The sequence below is a fragment of the Puntigrus tetrazona genome, chromosome 12 (assembly GCF_018831695.1).
Source record: "Puntigrus tetrazona isolate hp1 chromosome 12, ASM1883169v1, whole genome shotgun sequence".
NCBI classification, from domain to species: domain Eukaryota; kingdom Metazoa; phylum Chordata; class Actinopteri; order Cypriniformes; family Cyprinidae; genus Puntigrus; species Puntigrus tetrazona.
Genome location: NC_056710.1, coordinates 20,046,987 through 20,068,384, shown reverse-complemented (window position 1 = coordinate 20,068,384; position 21,398 = coordinate 20,046,987). Strand labels below are relative to the sequence as shown.

At 37.9% G+C, this 21,398-nt stretch overlaps 1 pseudogene; it reads left to right on the top strand.

Moving 5' to 3' along the window:
• The window catches only part of LOC122355156, a 98,281-nt pseudogene that overhangs the window by 55,457 nt on the left and 21,426 nt on the right, over positions 1-21,398 (top strand).

Here is a 21,398-nt window from a genome sequence, read left to right as displayed (position 1 = left end):
ATTGTTCAGCTCTTTATTTCACCTTGACTCCGTTTCTGTGCGCAGTAACCTGTCTTTCTCCGCCGCTATGCGAACAGACGCGAGCAGGTCTCCTCCGACAGAAGCGGCCAAAACAAATAGCTGCTGCTTTAGTTTGGCAGCGTCCAGGGTTTCACGAGGATCTCATGCGGTGGAGAATGCAGTTTTGAAACTTCTGGAAAAGCCCAAAGCGCTGGCGTTTCCCAGCCGAGGAGACCGCCGCTTAAATTCAGCGTACCACTCAAAAGTGTGAGAAAGGTTTGCGGACGGCGGTCCAAGAACCACAGAGCGGTAATATTAGAGCTCGGGGAAGATTTATTTGGCCGAATATCCTCTACGAAATGGATCGTCTGCTGACCAACAGTGGCTTGGATGTTGAACTAAGCCGCTTTCCAAAACATCACGCTGTCTTATTTTTGTGGGAAAACGAGAAACCACTTCCTCTCATAGAAGAGTTTCTCTCGCCGTTTTTGCGTTAATGTTGTAAAAGCTTCTTCTGTCTTGCTCCTATTCTGTCTGCAGTTCCCAATAATCATAAATTATCAGCGCATCTCGCCGTTTTGGGAGAAGTGCTGTTCAAATAAGAACAAATATTTCACACGGTCTCTAAATTATTATTCGGTCGTGAAAACTGCGAGCATAATTATAATAGAGCACAGATGCGGTTCCACATCAGTGCTACAAATTTAATTCATTGCAGGAGGTAATGTTGTTTTGCATGCTTTTTACAGGAAAAAACGCTAAATATTGCATTTGCTTTCTAATTAGCAACATTTCCAAGAGATGCTCATTTAGAAATGGATTGTGTGACTTTTTGACAAAGTGACTTTTTTTTTATTATTATTATTATTTTAGTACAATATGTGCATAGTTCAGACAATAGACTACTGTTCATAAGACGTCGCTAAATGTTGTTTTCATTGATAAAATTGGCATTTTTCACTGTCTAGCAACATTTTTAGGATATAAGAGAACAAATTTGAAAAACTATAGTCAAATTTGAAAAAAGTAGTTCACAAAATTTAATCAAGAAAATATTGTATTTACTTTCTAATAAGCAACTAAATAGACTGTGAGACTATATTATTTTTTTAATAAATATACTACATTATTTATATTTTAAGTGCATAACTGTACATAGTTCAAGAAAACAAACCCCAAATAAAAAGCAATATATTTATTTTTTAATATATTGCATGCATTTCTATATTTCAGTTTATTTGAAACACAATGATTTACTTGGGGGACAAAAATAACATGTTTATTGGTAGAATTTGTGTTTTCTACTGTCCAGCAAAATTACGAGAACATGAGAGAAAACTGATTGTTTTGAAGTTACATGTCAAGCTCTTATTCACAGTAGATGAATACATACGTATTCCTTGTTATGTGTAACATGTGTCCACGCGTAACTGTAATACAAACAGATGCTGTTCATCGTTTCGTTCCGCAGGGGACTGATTTCACTTGAACGTGAAGTGTATGTACTGGAGCCGATGGAAGAGGGAAACACACACCGTCTTTACAGAGGAGAACATCTTAAAGTCACCCGGGGAACCTGCGGACACGGTCATAACATTTCATACCCTACAGAGGTGACGAACACCACAGGAGACGTCTTCAGCAGACACAGGGTGAGCACAACACAGACACAGCATTGCGTTCACCTTCTCTAATGGGACGCATTACTGAATAAACCCGAATGCAGGGGCGGGCTTTTATCCAGGGTAATTGAAAGAGAGACCAGAGCCAGATCATACTATCATAAATACGTCAGGGGAAGGGCTTTTTGTTTATTTGAGCCAATAATAATAATAAAAAATAAAAGCCACCTCGCGTTGCAACTGGAAGTGAATTTACATCACCTTTGGTACAAAGAAAATATACTTATTTTCTCATTATTATTATTATTATTATCAAGATGTTTTAAAAATACATTAAACTACAGTTAAGGCATTGCAGCAAACAGGATATTGTTTCTTATTTTTATATTATTTTATATATGATTTCTTTTCACATTAATATATATATATATATATATATATATATATATATATATATTATTATATATTATATATATATTATTATTATTATTATTATTATTATTATTAAATTTATTTATTTATTTTTATAGGTCACAGAAAAAACTGGCTTGCTTCTAAAGTTGGTTTCCAACCATTAAAACTGACTCTGGGGTTTGTGGTGGGACTTTTATAAACATTTTGATTTTTAGAATGAAAAAATAAAATAAAATTTATTTATTTATTTATATATATATTATATATTTTATTATTTGTTTTATTTTGTTTAAATTTTTATTCACTTGAAATTTTATTTTATTTTATTTTTATATTTGTTGCATACATTTTATTTGAAATACAATACAGAAAGAAAATAGTTATCTGAGCAGTGACAGACATGTAGGATGTTGATGAGGCGAGACCACAGATCTCTCTTCGTTTGGCCAGATTAAGGACACGAGGATTTAATATTGACATTGGCGTGGACACTGAAATCAATGCAAGCTAAGAGAGTCATTTTGGAGATTCAGAAACACATTTTACTCTTTCCTGTAAAGCTTTTACCCACCATTTCTGTTCCCGGTGTTGTTTCTGACTCAATTTAGGCTCCTACGTTTCATCAGTTCAGCAGATATCGGTCTCGCTGTGTAAGTCAACTGTTTTATTCAATTAGATGCTTATCAGCTTCTCTGTTCAAAGAGAAACAGGTGAAGCGGTCTTCTAGGCGGTACAACCTAATTGTTCCCAAGCGAAGCCTGACACAGATGAATCCAGCCTTTTATTTCCACTAACAGGAGACCAGTCGCTGAAACAACGAGAGACAGCTTCCATGCAGAGCCGAATGTCACCTTCATCATACTCTGTCCTGGCGGACTCTGTCACGTTCATACCGTCAAACAGCTTCGAGTTTGGACGCATTGAAATTGGATCCCGTTGCATGTGTTTGCACAGCCTGTACACATATGAGATCTGATCTGTCGTGTGGTTATATCTGGACATAATCTGATATTTGCATGAATATTTTTTTCTGAACTCGTACTAGAGAGCCATTAGAGCAGACGTTAACTCCACAGCTTTATTCGCTAGTTTTCATGAATCTTAAAGCTCTTTGTGAACTGAAAATTAGCGGTCATATCTGTGCTATGAAGACTTTACTAGATAAATTGTATAACCGCTACTATTTATAATATATAGGCAAAGTTAACAGGGGCAAGTTGTAAAGCAAGCGGGTGTCTCGTACATTTATAATGAGAAAGCCATTGTTGAAAACCAAAGAATGACCAATTAAAGAGTTATATGAACATAAAAAAGCTGAGAATTACTTTAAAAAAAAATTCCCTTAGCTCTTAAATACTATTAAAGTTTACTAGACATTACACTACACATACTTAATTTTTTTATTTTTTTATATATTTTTTAAAATTATTTTTACTATTAACTATTTATTTATTTGCTTATTTATTTGTTTTATTTAATTTTTTTATTTTTTTTGATGAATCAGATTGGAGCGGAAAACTAATCGTCAAGCCTGGAAAAGATATTTCTTTTATACAGCATTTGCGTTCACTAATTCCCACTCGTCCGTTTGTGCTATTTTAGTCACCGCTGAATTCAATATTATCCTAAAGCGTGGAAAACAGTAACAGTGCAGAATGAGCAGGCAGGTGAGAATTACTTGAAAGACTCTGCATCTGAAAAGAGACGTTTATAATATCTATAAAAGTCGAGTGGGTCTTTTACGCGGGCAAATGAGATTGCCAGGCAATCGGGAAGGCTGTTAAAGCGAACGGTGTCCTGGAAAGTACATGGCGGCGGATCAGACGCAGTTTGAGGGCATTGCTGAATCCAGCAGAGGATGTTCAATCACACGCTGCTCTGTTAATAGAGGGCACGTTTGAAAGAGAGCTGAAGACGTCACCTCTGTTCCTCAAAGGCCGTGTAGGCTCATAGCAATATGGGCCTTGGGAGGTTTTATAAAAGCTTCTTGAGTGCAGGGTCTATTAACCGTGTCCTTCAGAAGAAGAGGGTGAAGTTCTCTCTTAATCACGTTCTTTCTGTCTTTCTTTCTCCCGCAGCATAAAAGAGAGCGCTCAGAGCAGCACCAAGCATGTGGAGTTGATCATCGTGCGCAGAACAACGCGTGAGGTAACGAAGAAGCGCTCTTGACCTCACGCAGCGCATCTCCGACCTTCAATCATCTAACTCAGATCGTGACCCAAAAATGACTTGGGTCAAAGACATCAGCGATGCTCATTGCGAATGATACCTAACCATATAATTCTGTTTATCTGTAAAAAAAACTTGTTAAGCTTCAGTAGGTTGCTGTATTAAGATTTCATCAGTTAAAGAAATGACAATATTTAACTTTAAGTTTAAGTTCAAACTATTAAACCTAGAAAGTAAAGGTCTATTTACCTTTTAAAAAATGTAATACAATTTTTATAATTATATTTAGATTTTGCAATTTAATTCAATTTTATGGGCTTTGTCGTTATTAGTTTTTGTTTTTATGAAGCGGTTCTAAATACTTTTTATTTTATTTTAATTTAACTTATTTTAGCTGGTTGCATTTCTAAATTCCAGTTAATATAATTTTTTTAACATGCCTGTCTTATTTCAGTTAACTTTTTTAATGTATTTATTTTAATGGTGACCAGCTGAGTTTTACCAAAATAAATCCTTGGCATGAGACTTCTATAGCTGCGTCAGTGTAAGGTCATGACCCCGGACCCTGAGTTTAGGAAATCAAGAAGTCAAAGGTCAAAGCTGTTTGGACAGGAAATGGAGACTGTTTGTAATGTGCATTAGGAAACACTTTGTTTACGATATAGTTCTTTCTCCTTGAATAAACCATCCTGTGGAACAAAACCTGTTCAAGAAAGAGATTTCTTCTTGTCTTGACTGCAATCAGGCTTCCGTCCTGCTGTTGTTTAAGGCTTCGGACAATCACAGCAATCACGGGCGACACGTTTCCAATCCGTGCTTTTATTCTGTAAAGCTGACAGTCTGGATTTCGAACGCCGCTGGTCGTGTTTGGCTCAACATCTGTGTGCCGCTGCCCGTGGAAAATGAATTACCTCATGTGACATTTACCACAGCCGGCCAATGAACGGCACATTTGGCTGCAGTTTAAAGACTTTTTTTTTTTTTTTTTGTCCCTCTTTTCATTTCAGTATCAGAAACAGGGAAAGACGTGGAGAAAGTGAAACAGAGGCTCGCTGAAATAGCGAACTACGTGGACAAGGTAAACTTGAAAAGCTTAATGACAGAAGAACGATTAATACTTGCACAAAACATACTTGAAACTCGTCATTCTTATCTGCATTTTAGCATTTAAAAAATATGAAATATAATATTTGTGCAACAATGCCGTTATAAAAATTATATATGTGTGTCATATGTAATAATTAGAAAATATTTTAATGTAAATTGTGAACATATAAAGGAAAAACTACATATAGTTAATAAAATAGTTGTAACTTATAAAGTAAATCAGAATATACAGTTATAAAACTAAATGTATATGTGCAAATTGTATTTAGTTATAATTCTGAATATAGAAATGTATATTGAATATATAAATGCAAATCGTGAATATGGCTAAATATTTAGAAATTAAAATGAAAATATAGTTGCAAGTTTGAGTATATAAATGTAAATATAGTTTTATAATCTAATAATATGAAAATAGGAATGTATTTTTAAATATTTAGTATATAGAGTTAAAATTCTTAAATAGAACATTTATAAATACTGAATATATATGAAGAAATATTTTTATATAGATTTTTATTAAATATTTTCAAAAGATATACATGCATTTATATACATGCATTTATTGTGTATTTATTTAGACATGATAAACATACAAACATTCATTTTGGATATATACATATAGGATGTGAAACAATAATTTGGAGAAAACTGCACATGTTTGTGAAACGAATCGCTGAAGTGAGCTTTTGTCAGGTTTTAGCTCCTGAAACATCTGCTGATGGCAAGCGCTGGCGTCTTTCAGTTTTACAGATCTCTGAACATCCGCGTGGCTCTGGTGGGGCTGGAGGTGTGGAGGTGGCGGAGACAAATGCTCCATCACACAGGATCCGTTCACATCGCTCCACGAGTTCCTGGACTGGAGGAAAGTCAAGCTGCTCCGCAGAGACCCCACGATAACGCTCAGCTCATCAGGTTTGACTGCTGAGGGCCGCAGCATGCGGTTTACCACCAGAATCAATGCACTTCTTCCAGGAAGAATCGCTTTAATATTTATTATTTGAAAACGTTGAAAAATGCATGAGGTTTTATTCACGTATATATATTTTTTTCCATTGAAAACACTTTCTGTTGAAATTTTACACAGCCTGCTGCAGATGAATGTGTGTCACATGACTTCCTGTTTTCTGCCTTCAGTGGGGTTTACTTCCAGGGCACCACCATCGGCATGGCTCCCATTATGAGCATGTGCACTGCAGAACAGTCAGGGGCATCGTCATGGTGAGTGACATCTGTCAATCATTCCTGATGACAAGCAGGTTTATTGATATTTTTGAGCATTTAACTTTTATATTAGTTTTATATTAGTGTTTATATATATATATATATATATATATATATATATATATATATATGTGTGTGTGTGTGTGTGTGTGTGTGTGTGTGTGTGTATATATATATATATGTATGTGTGTGTGTGTGTGTGTGTATATATATATATATGTGTGTGTATATATATATATATATATATATATATATATATATATATATATATATATTATTTTATTTACTTTTTTATTTTTTTTTTTTTTTTTAGGTGCAATGTTTTGTTTTAAATGTGTATATATGTGTGTGTGTGTGTGTCTGTGTGTGTGTGTGTGCGCCTTTTTTAAAATAACTAATCACATTTTCTTTAATTAATCACATTTAAATAAATGTACATTATTTTGTCACACGAATCTCAAAATTTATAAAAAGCATGTCTCTAAGTACTGTGTAATTTAAATTATTTTTTACATATTGCAATACATCACACGTGTAACATATATGCGCTACATATTTATATAGAATTCGCACTTATGTATTTCACATCGTATCTCTGTTATATGTATGTTTCAGTCCAGTTACAAGCTGGACAGGTTACAGTTCCATTCAGTAGTTCTTGAATCCTGAGGTTGCTGTGGTTGCTAACTTTAAGATGACTGTGTCAAATGAGGACAGCATCTCACTCAGCACCCTTAAATCAACCCCACACATCGGCCACACAGCAGCTCTCCACGATAACATCCAGCTGAGACACGCTGCATGTGTTCCTGCTCAGCTAATACCTTAACTCTTGCCGCATTGAAAGCCAGCTAGCTGAACACCTTGGTTTTAACAGCACACACGGATCAAACTGCTGCGTTCTCTCTCACTGCATGCGTAAAAATCTCAATATTTGTGTTTTGATCGAGGATCCCATTAAAAGCTCCATTATGCGGTTTCTACCGTCAGAACTGCAGACATGCATGTTTTCTTCATTGACTCGTTCATGGGATGTGTTTTATTTCCTTTGGCCGCCTCTTGAATGTCTGACTTTTGTTTTTGCCGTTTGATGGAGTGGAGTTGCCACCAGTATTTCACGGTCTCATGACATCTTGTGCTCGGATGAGGTTTTGTCCTCATTTGACCGGTTCCCACTAAACCAGACTGAAGCTTCCTGAAAACGCGTAGATGACACGGACATATTCAGCAGATTATACGATTGTGTTCAGCTCCCCGGGACCGTCAGAATTCTCCAATCTCGCATCCCCTGGAAATAAAACTCACAAAATGACATCAAAAGAGATTAAATGGAGCGCAGAAGGATTCTTTTGCTCGAGTCTTCTGCTTCTCTGATTTTTATGCTCCAAAAAACACCCAGCAATCTTAAATTTGTGTCCTCCAGAGTGAGAAAATTGCAACTTGTGCCACATTGCGTTCGGACATAAGCGTCTTTTAACCAACGAGGCTTTTGGAAATCCAATTTGCTGTTTTCCTGCTCGATTTCAAACTGATCTGGTTCCTTTAACACTTTGGAAATGGACTTTACACAACCCTGTCCGTCAAAGCGCTCCTTCAGTGCGAAAGCAATTTGCATCATGCATATTTGAATGAACTTGTATTTTTCTTGACAAACCTGCATCCTTTTTATGCAAATAAGGCTCATTATAGAATGTGCTGGATCCGTAAGCATCAGCATTTTTGCCTGACACAGTTATAAATGCCCAAAGCTGGCGGGAGAATTGTGTGCAGTTATGTGTGATCACGCAAGCAGTAATTGTAAAAAAATATTTTTAAATAAATGTGTACCTTATAGACGATATAATTGCCTACAGTTTAAAAGTCTGAGTTTGGTAAAAAAATACATTTTTGCTCATCGTTGATTAAAAAAAACACACAATAAAAGCTATAATATTTTTTTACTATTAAAAAAAAAATCGGTTTTCTGTCAAAAGCTCAATTTTCCGCATCGTTACGCCAGACTTCATCCTAATATACTGATTTGGTTCAAGAAGCAGTTTTATCAGTGTTGAAAAAAAGTGTGCTGAAATATAGAAACAATTAGTATAGTTTGTAGAATTTGAAAGAATTTCTGTTTTATTATACACATTTTTACAGTAGAAGCCGTGGTTTTATTCAGTATATCCGATGAACAGAAAGTTCAAAAGAGTAGCAGAGTAGTCTTTTAAAACATTATTAAAGCCTATTCTTTGCTGTCACTTTGGATTATTTTAATGCACCCTTGATGAATAAAAGCATTCATTTCTCACCGACCCCAAATTTTTGAAATCATTTTGTTCCAGCGTTGGTTTCTGAGTCTCTTTAGCTCTGAAGGAGAGCACCTTCCCGAGCAATAAAACTTCCCCCTGCCCATTCACGCTCATAATCGCTCGGAACAGAACCGAATCTGGCGGTTTTCCCTCCTTTTTTAATTTGGTTTTCACGTGTTTGGCAGACGCGTCCTCACCAAAGCGACTGTAATTGTGTCTGTCCTGCCTCATCAGCACACACCCTTCCCAAACAAAGCCCGCGGAACGGTCTGCAATTACAGCCGAGGATCTCCAGTCATGCTGCTCTGACGGATTTGTGGAAAAGTAATTATAAAGGCCGTTAGCGTCTGCTCGTTGCGGATCTCATGTGAAACCGTTTTCTGAGAGAAAAGCAAACATGCAGGAGAGATGTAATCTGTGGGGGGGGAGGTGGAACAGGACGGATAACGCCTCTCGGGTCTCTAGGGTCGCGGAGGAAGAAATTGCTCTTGTTTGTTTTAAATTGAAATTGATTGCTTATTTGAATTCGCCAAGCGTTTATTGCTACCTGGTCTCGCGGCGTAAACGAACACCGGTGCGCTTTTTAGCAAACCGCGAAATGCGTAGCATCAAGTACATATCACTGCAGTTTCCAAAAGAAATGAACACTAGAGGCGGTAAAACACCTTTTATTCCTTTTCATGCAAATTTACAGAGTTTGGGTTAATAAAGCGCAATTTTCACACAATTATTTGAAGTACATCACTTCGAAACTATGCTGGGATGTTTGAAAACTGATGCTTTTGAACATCAGCATCAAACATATCCAGCTTCAAACGAACCTATATACACGTAATAAGAATGTGCCAGGGTTTACGTATTGATCCCGTTGTTTTAGCGCCTCTGAGTTCACATTTCTCTTTGAGACTGGGGCGAAGCGTGCAGCAAGGCACATAAAAACGGTGTGTTACAAAAAGCGCACAGAGGTGCGTGTTTTATATGAGGCCGAGTTGGTTTATTTATTTGTTTGACTGATGGTTTCTCGCTCTCTCTGTCTTCTAGGATCACTCTGATAACCCTCTCGGCGCTGCGGTGACTTTAGCCCACGAGCTCGGACACAACTTTGGCATGAACCACGACACGCCGGAGCGAGGCTGCGGCTGCAGAGCCACCGTGGACCGCGGCGGGTGTATCATGACCCCCTCCACCGGGTGAGAAAAACCGTACCGCTTCAGTGAATGGGATCCTTAAAGCCGATGTGTGTAACTGGTTTTATTTTCCAATAGTCCTTTATCAGTTTAATGTGCTGTAATAAAGAGCGTTCACAATTTTGCACCGAGGGCTCTGTGGTGCTTTCAGAATTGTAATCTTCTTAACATATGGTGGAATTTGGGTGTAAATATGGGGTGGGGCTTTTTATAATGTTTGGAAAACGTTATTTTTTCAGTAGTGTTTATGGTTTGTGATGATATAAAAAAAAATTTTTCAGCAAGATTAATTTCCCAAATCAATTAATCTCTGTATAGTCTATATATACACACACATATATATATATATATATATATATATATATGTGTGTGTGTGTGTTTTGTTTAGGTTAATTTTGTATGTATATTTTGAATGTATATTTCCTGCAAGTATTAATATATATTATATATATATATATATATATATATATATATATATATATATATATATATATATATATATATATATATAGTGCTATAAGAGTATATAATCTAACTTTTTTAATGAATATATACTGTATATATATATATATATATATATATATATATATATATATATATATATATATATATATATATATATATATACAGTAAATATAAAAAGTGTTGTTTACTTCATTAAAGAAATTGTTTACCTGGTCATTTTCTAACCTTAATTTTGTTCTAAATCTGTTCTTCTATTTTTGTGGGAAATATATGTTTTTATTAGAGTAATTGGCCATTTTTAAAAATTCATTTTATTTTGGTGAAAATCAACAAAGTTTGTTGTTATTTGGATGGGTTTTTTTGCTTTCAAACAAACAGCCCACAGTAAAAGTAAAATCTAGTCTAACCCATCAGCTGACTGTGTGTCTGTGTGAATCGGTTTCTTATTCCACTTTACCCAGAGTTTCCGGCCTGCTCGGCACATGACGTCTCTGTCTGTTTGTTAGCGGTGTTTCTGCTTCATTACTCTGTAATGAGCTCCATTTGGTCATCTGCACAACAGCACACTTTAACACCCCACCCAGCGGGACAGCATTAGCCTTTAGCCTTTAGCCACGCGCTCATTAGCATGCTTCCAGCTGACCGGCTGGTTCATGACGTCTGCGTCACGCAAACCAGCTGAGAGTCGTTTCGTGAACACATCAGGGCTTGTGCAACTTGTTGCTCATTTATTCTGTCATCTGTTAAACGGGATGACCGCTTTTATGGTCAGATGTTCTGAGAGCTGTGATGGAGAAACACATGAATTAAACACATTTATACTAAGCGCAGAGACAATTTTAGCACATGCTGACTGAATACGTTAAACAAAAAGGGTTTGATTAAACTCTCTTCAGGAATAAACTGTAACACACTTGTTTAGCCGCACATATTAAAGTGATAGTGGATTTCTGGGAATGTTATTGTTTTATGTATCAGTGATATTGAAGTTAATTGAAAATAAAACTAAAACACACACACATAGCATATATATATATATATATAACACATATATATATATATATATATATATATATATGTATATATATATATATATATTATATATATATATATATATATATATATATATATATATATATATATATATATATATATATATATTATTGTGTGTCTTTAGTTTATTTTATATATATATATATATATATATATATATATATATATATATATATATATATATATAACCATTATAAGCATTTAAATGTAATAAAAAGACAAAACAAACAGCAAAAGTACTAAAACTGTACGTAAACTTAAAATAAAAATGGATTACATTTACATTTTGTATTACATTTTATTAAATTACATATATATAATTGTATATATTATTATGCATAGTAGTCTTACCAGAGATCTGGAAAATGTTCAAGTTCATCAATTAGCAGCAATTAATAAAGATGCTGAAAAATGCACAACGATTGGCAGGCGGCGGGTGTTTCTGATTGGCCGAGAGTAACAGCTGTGATTGCTCTTGACTCCTGTTATAGACCAGGTATAAAGTGTGGCGTGCAGCAGTTTTGAGCCTGTAATAGTAGTTGTGTTGTGTTCCAGGCAAGTAAATCACACATTTGCAGGCCATGTTTGATTTTGTCATGAGGCAGATGGTTGCGCACCGGCCAACTCAATCCCAGCATCCTCGTGTGTGTATCAGTTCATCCGCACCAGTGTTTTAGCTGGACGGCACCCATGAAAAACCCGTAACGCACCGCTCCGTGATGTGCTCGTAAAGAGCTGTCACGGAGGACCGGACGAGGAAAACGGATCTGATCCAGAGAGACAGAAAATAAGAAACGCACTTGACACGTACTTGTACAAATGAGAATCTGGAATCAGACAATTAAGACCGATAGTTCTTCCATTACAGGGCATTAGTCTGCGTCTGTTCTCACAGAGCTTTCATAGATCAAAGCGTCAATGAATTTAACATCACAGCAGGCGCTCCTTTATGAGCTTCACATCTATGTAATTGCATTAATTAAGACGTCAGTGGTAAAAATCCCTGTGAGGTTTGAAGCATCTCCTGCAGGTTTGATGAATCTGATCCGAGGTCACAACACGTGATCAGTGCCTTATTCTGAACAAGCACCGCCCACTTAGACGGGAAGAGACCGTTTGATTGACAGCTCAAGCCACCAGTATTTTGTTTTCAAGCTGGTGTATCTTTTTAGAATTGTCTCCTTTGATTTTATGAGAGTGAATTTAAATCGAAGAGGCCAAGCTGAATTGGAATGACGTGAACAGAAATTGCGTAAAGACATTTAACTTTTTTTTAAGGTATTTTAAGGCAGTGCAATCTATGAAGCTTTCTTCCAACCTGTTTCACAAAAGTTTGAGCGTATCTGTAAAAATACATATTTAAATATCCATTTTAATAATGCACTTAGTTGTAATGAATTTAGTAATGACTTAAAATACAAAAGTACTCAAGTTTAGTAAAGTACAAATATATATTTATCACTTTATAAATAAGCTTTTAAATGAATAAAATTACCCTCAATACATTACCTGTGTTAATGCATGATACAATATAAAAACTTAGCGTTTATTTATTCTTTTTAATTCAGCCGTTTCTCAATTCTGCTTCCTGTTTGCTACCTCAATTCAAATGAATTTAGTATTTCAGAATTAAGTTCTAATATATTTAACTGTGTGAATATATTTAAATGTGTGAAAATTTCTAATTAATTAATTAATAACTAATATATATATAGAAAAAGTGTAACAGTAACATAAAGTCGAAATGTAGATAACTGATAACAAAAACTATTAAAAAAACATGATTATTTAAGCAAAATACTTGCCACAGAGGGAATTCTGGGAGTATTGGTTTACAGTTTTGGCTGTAATTTATACATTAATTTGTTCTATTCACATGCAAAAAAGCGTACAAATTACTGGTTTTACTGTGAAATATCTGGTTAGGTGTTTTACAGTGTTTCTCTGTATATAGTACCGGAACTTACTTTTAACCTACAAACTATATTTTTACAGCATACATAAATACAGCATGACTCCGTAGGCGACTCTCTCCATTGAGCCCACAGCTGCTGCGGCTCCTGACGCTGCTATATTTGTTCCTGCGCTTCTATAGAGTGTTTGGAAGCCGCTCGCTCCCTCATAGAGATCTCCGAGCCCGTGGCAGCATCTCCATTATGTGGGCCTCCTGTTGAGTCCGGTCCAGAGGAGGTGTTTGAGAGCTTAGATACACTCGAGTCGCTGTGGCTTATCTCTGAGCGCTGATCTCTGAGCTGGCATCAGGAGGCAGGAGGAAGCATCTGCTTATCTCTCACCCTCCCGCAAGCTCATGCCACCCTGGCTCCGGCCGTCGCGGGTACAGTTGGTCTAGCGAGCGCGAGGGCCGACGCGAGCCAGATTTCCGCGCTCGCGTTTGCCCCGTGGACTCGGTGCGCTTGCCAGGAACGAAGCGAACATCACAGTATTCGGTGGCTCTGATGCATATTAATGGCCGCGGCAAAGCCAACTGGATTCTGAAGCAAACGCTGGTCCGTGCTGAAAAGATAAGCTGTAGATCTGAGGAGGTGGGAGGTAGGCGCTGCCCAGCTCTTTGGTTGATCGTTGGCAAAGTCTGAGTTGCAAAAGTGAATTTAATGAACACTTGTTACTTGTTCAGTTTAAAGAGATAGCTCACCCAAAAACAACAGTGCTGTAATACAGAGAGCGTCATACAGATTATGTACGAGCAAAGAAACATCGTCGTGGCAGTTAGCTTCACATGCTTTTATATTCGGAAATGTACTAATTTACAGATATTTTGCATGTTTTACAACCCAGTTTGTATTGCCATGCTGATCTGTACTGGTTTAGTGTTGCTTTTCTGTGGGTTCACCTGGTAAACCAGCTCAGCCGGGCTGTTTAGTGCCAAAATATGGTAGAGATGAGTGGCAAATATGAATGTTTTTGATAACAATCAAGAGGATTCATTCTTACATAGAATTATTTCTCCCAAATACATAACAATATATAATAAATATGTATTAACATAATGCATAGTTGTCATGAATTTAGCTGGAAAAATATTGAGCTTTAAATTATTTAAAGGAAGGTAAATGTATATTATTTTCAGTTTCTTGTTTTCTTTTTTTACATTTTTATTTTATTTTAATTTATTATGTGTAATTTATTAATTGGCATAAAACTACATTCATTTTCTTTTTATTCCTATTATACACACACACACACACACACACATATACATATATATATATATATATATATATATATATATATATATATATATATATATATATATATATATATACATGTATATGTACATTTTCAGTTTATTTATATATATATATATATATATATATATATATATGTATATATATATATATATATATATATATATATATATATATATATATATATATATATATATAAATAAACTGAAAATGTACATATACACACTTGTAAGTAATACTTAGCAAAAAATATATACTTATATATATAAACTTACTATAAAAAAGTACTATAATTTTAAATTACAAGAGTCCTGTTGTGAAATTGGTATTGAATGACTATTGAAAAAACTATCTAAATTCTAAATGTTAAAAGCGGAGGGATTTCAAAATATCAAATACTGTATTTCATAGCATTACTGATATATCAGTGATGTTGGCCGCCTTAGTCACTGGTACAGGATCAAAAAAAATAGTTATAAATAAATGAACCCGTATTGAGTAGCTTGTATCCAAAACAAGTTGGAAAATGTACACCTAGGGGAACTATTTAATGTGAACTTGCACAAACAAATGCAACAACCAAATATGAAGCATTTGATATAGTCATATCCCATCACGTGCTCTCTGAGACATCTTTACTGGCTGATTTTGGAAATCCAGACCAGAACCAGACGACCTGGATGGATTACCGCGGTTCTTATCGCTGTGTGATGTGTCTGACAGCACCGACAGATGTTTCTAACTGCATGACATGTTACAGCAGAGACGCGCCGCACACTTCACAATCACATCAGAGCCAATCAAAGCCGTCTGTGCCAAACAATTTCAATAATTCAAGAGCTATTACCGAATACAAACTCATCACAATCACACGGGAATCGAGTAATCTTCAACCTCGAGAAGAAAATCAAGCTACAACAGGCGTGTTATGAGTTTCCGTCTGAAGAACTTGCATTAAAGTTTCCAGTCCGTGCTTCATCTTTAGCCAGTTAAGCATGTTGCATGTATTTGAAAGAAGTAATATTCAACAGCAGCGCAGTCTGAAGATGAGCTCTGGCTCTGTTCCTGTTCACGCAGAAGCTCTGAGGCAGTCATTTATTGTTATCATCAAAGCTGTGCTGCTTAATATTTTCGTGGACACATTTCTACTCAAGACGAATAAAACATAGTAAAATAAACGGCATTCATTCAGTCTATGTGCGTATACGCATTCAGGGCCTGATTATTCTACAATAATGTGTAGTCTGTGTAAATACGCTATACGTTAATATTGTAATCAATTTCCGTTTTCAATGCGTTTTAACTTTAAATTTAAAAGAAAATGAATGCTTATAGTGATTTTTGGCAGTATAATATCTGAAGAAGACCGTCTTTGAACATCTGTGTGTTTAATAGGCTACTCAACCTCCAGACCTCCAGCATGTGTTGTAACTCAACCAATCATACTGATTTAATTCATCAGGATGTTTAGTGATGTAGCAGCGTTCGGCGTGTTAATGAAACCATCCGACTGCGATGATGCACACCTGCATCGAGTCCTGCAATCACCATCCCTAAATCCTCCTAAAATCCCTGCCTGATCACAGATGGTCTTCATCACCGTGAGCTCATCAGCCAGTCTCATAATATACAGCATATGCTTCTCTCTGGGAGCTGGATCGCGTCGCTGTCAGTCACGAGCGAGGGCTGTCATTTCTCTGGCTGTTGGGTTGTTTGTAAACTCGGGATTTCGTCGCTGTGCCGAAACATTTTGCTACGCTCCACAGGGGAGCAGTGATATTCAGAGTGGATTTGTGGGCCACTTTTACTGTGTGAGTGTGTGTGTAATTTCGGTGAAATCATCTCCACCGTGCGTGGAAGTGTTTCTGTGTGCTGTGGGAAACCGCAAACTAAAGTACTTAAGAACTAGAGTTTTACTATAAGATGTCTGTGCATTCAAAAGGGTGTTGTGGGCCGTTGCCAGGGTCTTGGTTAGTGGTTGCTATGTGATTTTTGACAGTGGTTTTGAGTGGTTGCTGTGGCATTCTGAGTGGGTTAGGACTGCTATGTTTAGTTGTTACTAGGAGTTGCTATCATGTTTTTACAATGTTTGTGGGTAGTTACTATGGCATTCTCATACCTGTTACTATGTTGCCTGAGCATTGTGTGTTGTTGTGTTGAGAGTGGTTACTAAGGAGTTGCTATCGTGCTTTAAGTGTTGTTAGAGTGTTTGTAGTTGCTTGCTAGGCAATTGCTATATGATTGTTAATGCATTCTGGATTGTTTTTAATGGTTCTGTATTTCCTAAGCATTGTGGGTTGTTGCTATGTTGAGAGTGGTTACTAAGGAGTTGCTATGGCATTTTAGTTGATTTTTAGAATGTTTGAGGGTGGTTTATTGGCATTTGTTATGTGGTTTTATTGCACTCTGAACATTTTTGGGTAACACTTTATTTTTACGGTGGCACCTGTTGGCTGCTTATTAGCACGCGCATTTTACTAGAATATTAATTAGTGCTAATTAAGCACATATTAATGCCTTATTCTACATCCCTAATCTGGCCCAATAACTAAACTTAACAAATACCTAACTAACTATTAATAAGCAACAAAATGAGAATTTATTGAGGGAAAAGTCGTAGTTAATACTTAACAAATGTTATCCATAATAAACAGGTTAAATATTTTATTAGGTTACCTGTTCATTGTGAGTGGCTGCTATGTGGTGTGTGGTTACTAAGGCGTTGCTATGGTATTTTAAGTGTTTTCAGAATGTTAGTAAGTGGTTGCTAGAAGGTTGCTGTGGGATTTTAAATGTTTTTAACATGTTGCCTGACCATTGTGGGTGGTTGCTATGTGATGAGTGGTTACTAGGGAGTTGCTACGGTGTTTAAGTGTTTCTAGAATGTTTGTGGGTGGTTGCTTGGGAGTTGTGAGGCAGCTGCTCTTGATTTTTTCTGTTTGTGCGGTTTTAATAGTGATATTTGCATAAGAAAACACCACAATTCAGCACAAATCAGTCTATTAGAATCTTGGTTTGTTGGATAATTCAGTCCTATTGAAACCACGGGTAATATAAAGTGCTTTCGCACACACACACACACACACACACACACACACACTTCTCCCTCCCATATACAATCTGGTGAATCAGTGTGATTTCTTACAGACGCAGGACTCATTGTTTCGTTGGTCCTCGTGCCAGTCAGCACTTACACGATGATGTCATTTCCTTGGCAAGAGTTCCTCTGCCTGATTGGTCCGTTTATGTGTGCATATGTTGAATGTCACAAAAGTGACAAAAAATAATCAGCGAGATAATATTTCTGCTTTCTTTCAGGTATCCTTTCCCTACGGTCTTCAGTACGTGCAGCAAGAAGGATCTCGCGGCGAGTTTGGAGAAAGGTGTGGGCATGTGTTTGTTCAACATGCCCGAGGTGAAGGTGCTCTATGGAGGCCAGAAATGTGGAAACGGATACGTCGAGGAGGGAGAGCAGTGCGATTGCGGCGATCTAGACGTAAGCTGGAGCTCATGTGTGTATGTTTTGGTTTGGAAAGCATATTTCATCCAGACATTTACATGTTTCCCTTAAGCAGCACATATGTGCCGTGATTTTCCACACTCTCCAGTGAGTCGTGCATCATTAGCAGCCACTCCTCCAGATCTGAAATAAACAGCATTTTCTGTGATCACGCTGTGAGAAGAAGCATGCATCTGTCACGCTGGACCGGGAGATTTTTGCGAGGGCCGCAGAAAAGCTTTTGTTTGCGTCTGAGCACTTCAGGTGTTTCCTGAGGTTTAAATCTGTCCGTTGATGTCTTTGCTGAAATGTTGCTGGCGCGCAGAATGCATAGCGAAAAGGTACAGTGTTGGTCTGTGCATCCGTCAACGATGCTCGTGTTCAAGTTACGAATTTCCACAAAGCCAGAAGTCAGAAAAAAGCACCTGGGAAATTATCGAGACACGATTTTTACGCATATGCAAATGTACATCTCAATTAGAAAACATAAAAGTGTCTTCTGCTCATCAAGGCTGCATTTATTTGATCAGAAATGAGAGTAAACAGTCAAAGTTGAATTTTATTGTAATTCTAAAATGTAATTTATCCCTGTTATCAAAGCAGAATTTTCAGCGTCATTGCTCCAGTCTTCAGTGTCACATGATCCTTCAGAAATGATTATAATATGCTGATTTATTGCTCAAAAATCAGCTCATTTGTGCTACTATTAATGTTAAAAACAGTTCTATGGATCTGTGCCTCTGTAGGAGTGTCTGAATCCTGCTGTAACGCCAGCACATGCACACTGAAAGAGGAAGCTGTATGTGCGCACTGGACAGTGCTGTGAAGACTGTCAGGTAACTTTCATCATTCATCATAATTCACTTGTTTTGGTCAATTTGTTTATGTCTTTTATATCTTGTTGAATTATTTACTTTCAACTGTGCAGCTAAATAAATGTATTTTATGCATTTAATTGTGCATTAAGGATGACATTTATCATTCACATATAATGATGTTTAGCTATAAACAAATTTGGGAGAACACGCACTGATAATTAACAGCGGCTGGCTTCTCGTTTCCTAATCACGCAATTATCCAACCAGAGCAAGAGAAGCCTACTATAAGTCGCACAAGCTTCTTACCTCGATATCTCGTTTCCGAGCATGGTATCCAGCATGTCCGAACAAGACCAATCGCCAGAAACCTACGAAATCGAGGACACCGAGCCCTCCACGACTCCGCTGAGCAAGCACGCTAACGCCCGCCGGAACTTCAAGCGAGCGCGGCCGCCGCCAGAGGCAGAAAACTAACAGTGACTATCCTTTCGCCAACGCGATTAAGATCACGTTCGCCTCCACCTGCCAGACGTCCTCAAGCTTCCCCAGCTTCTCCCTACCGTGCAGCCTTTTCTTCCGCTCCATCCGCAACAAAATGGACAATTCGGCTTTGCGTCAAGCACTGCCAAACGCGAACATTCCGTTCTCCTCCCGCGCTAACAAAGCCGAGCTTCTCTCGCTGTACTCGACTTATCAAACAGGCGCAGCTTAGCCAAACATTTCTCCTCCAGCCAAAAGAAAGGAAACAACTAGAAGAAGCCGTAATTCTCCCAGGGGAAGACCGAGAAGTCAGCATCTGCACCGTATTAAGCCTCCGCCCACCAGGAGGCGGCAGAAGGCTCCCAGCTACTGCTAGCAAAGCCCAGGACCCAAACACCAGCAGCTCTTCCTCCAGTTTCCAGCAAACAACCCACGCAGCAAGCACCACGGCTCCAGCCCCACAAGCCATCAGCCTAGCCTGTACCCACTCTGTTCATTGGATCAGTTGAACCCACACCAACAGTACTCTGCCCAAGTCTCTCCCGACCATGCCTGGCAACCAGCCCCCAATCCACTGTCCGTTATTTACCAGCCTCAAGTTTCTCCTATTCCTCCAGGACCTAACTCGTCCATTTCTGTTCCCACAGCCCAGCCAGCCATAGGTGCCAGCACAGGCACACAGATGCCTCCACTGGCCCGATCCCAGCCGTACCACCTCCTATTCCTCCTCCCCTCCCCTATTTTTCTGCTACCAGTCTGAACCCAGGTTCAAGACCCCCCCCACCATCTTCACACACCTATTCTTCTTTACCTCCCTATCTTTTCCACTCTTTTCCCCTAGATCCCCCTGCCATAGCCGCCGTGAGCTCCAACCCACCCCACAAGTAGCTCCCATGAGTTACCCCCGCCAACTCTCCCATCGCCCACCTCCCTTTCTCAGTATCCACTGCTAACCCTCTTCCTATGCCCTCAAATGCACTTGCACCCACCCCGTCCCCAATTCCATCAAAGCACAGATCCTTGCAGAAATCCAGGATGCTGGCACCAGAAGCGGAAACCTATGCAACCCAGGTGCTTCTCTTTTCACAACTAATATCCCAGCGAACCATCCTTTAAGGTCCCTCCTCAAGAAGCCTCCTCGACTCAATCCTACAAGCAGTTTCTCACAGAACCCTGCAATCTTACCTGACCGCTTGGAAATGCTTTAAATCTTTCCAGGCAAGGTATAACCTCCAATTCCCTGATTTTCCCTGCTATCCATCACTTCTTTCATCTCCTTTCTTAACACCTCAAAAACCTGCAAGTCAGTTCTATTAAGGGCTACTTGAGTGGTATCCAGTTTTTCCATAAACTCATCCACGGCATCGCCTCACCTCAAATAACCAATGCTCAGACTTCACTTTTAATCAAGGGCATCCAAAGAAGGCATCCCTCCCGATCCGACTCAAGGATGCCCATCACCTCGAAATTCTCTCAAAATGCATATCCACCCTCCGCAGAGGCTACTCTTCTATCCATACTGCTCGCACTCGATGCAATGTTCATTCTGGCCTTTTTTCGGTTTCCTCAGATGTTCAGAATTTACAGTCAACTCCAGATTCGACCCAAATATTCACCCCACTATTTCCGACCTATCTATCGTAGACCACGAAACCGTATCCTTTTCATCAAACAAAGTAAAACGGACCAGACCAAAAATGGGCATTTCATATATATTTTTAACCTCCAAACTCCTACTTTTCCCCTTCAAACACTTCTAGCTTTCCTCCAATACAGGAAATCCCAAACTAAAACTCCACTCGACCCTCTGTTCACAGATGATTCCAACCACCCGTATCTCGATTCTGGTTCCAAAAAGCACCTCAA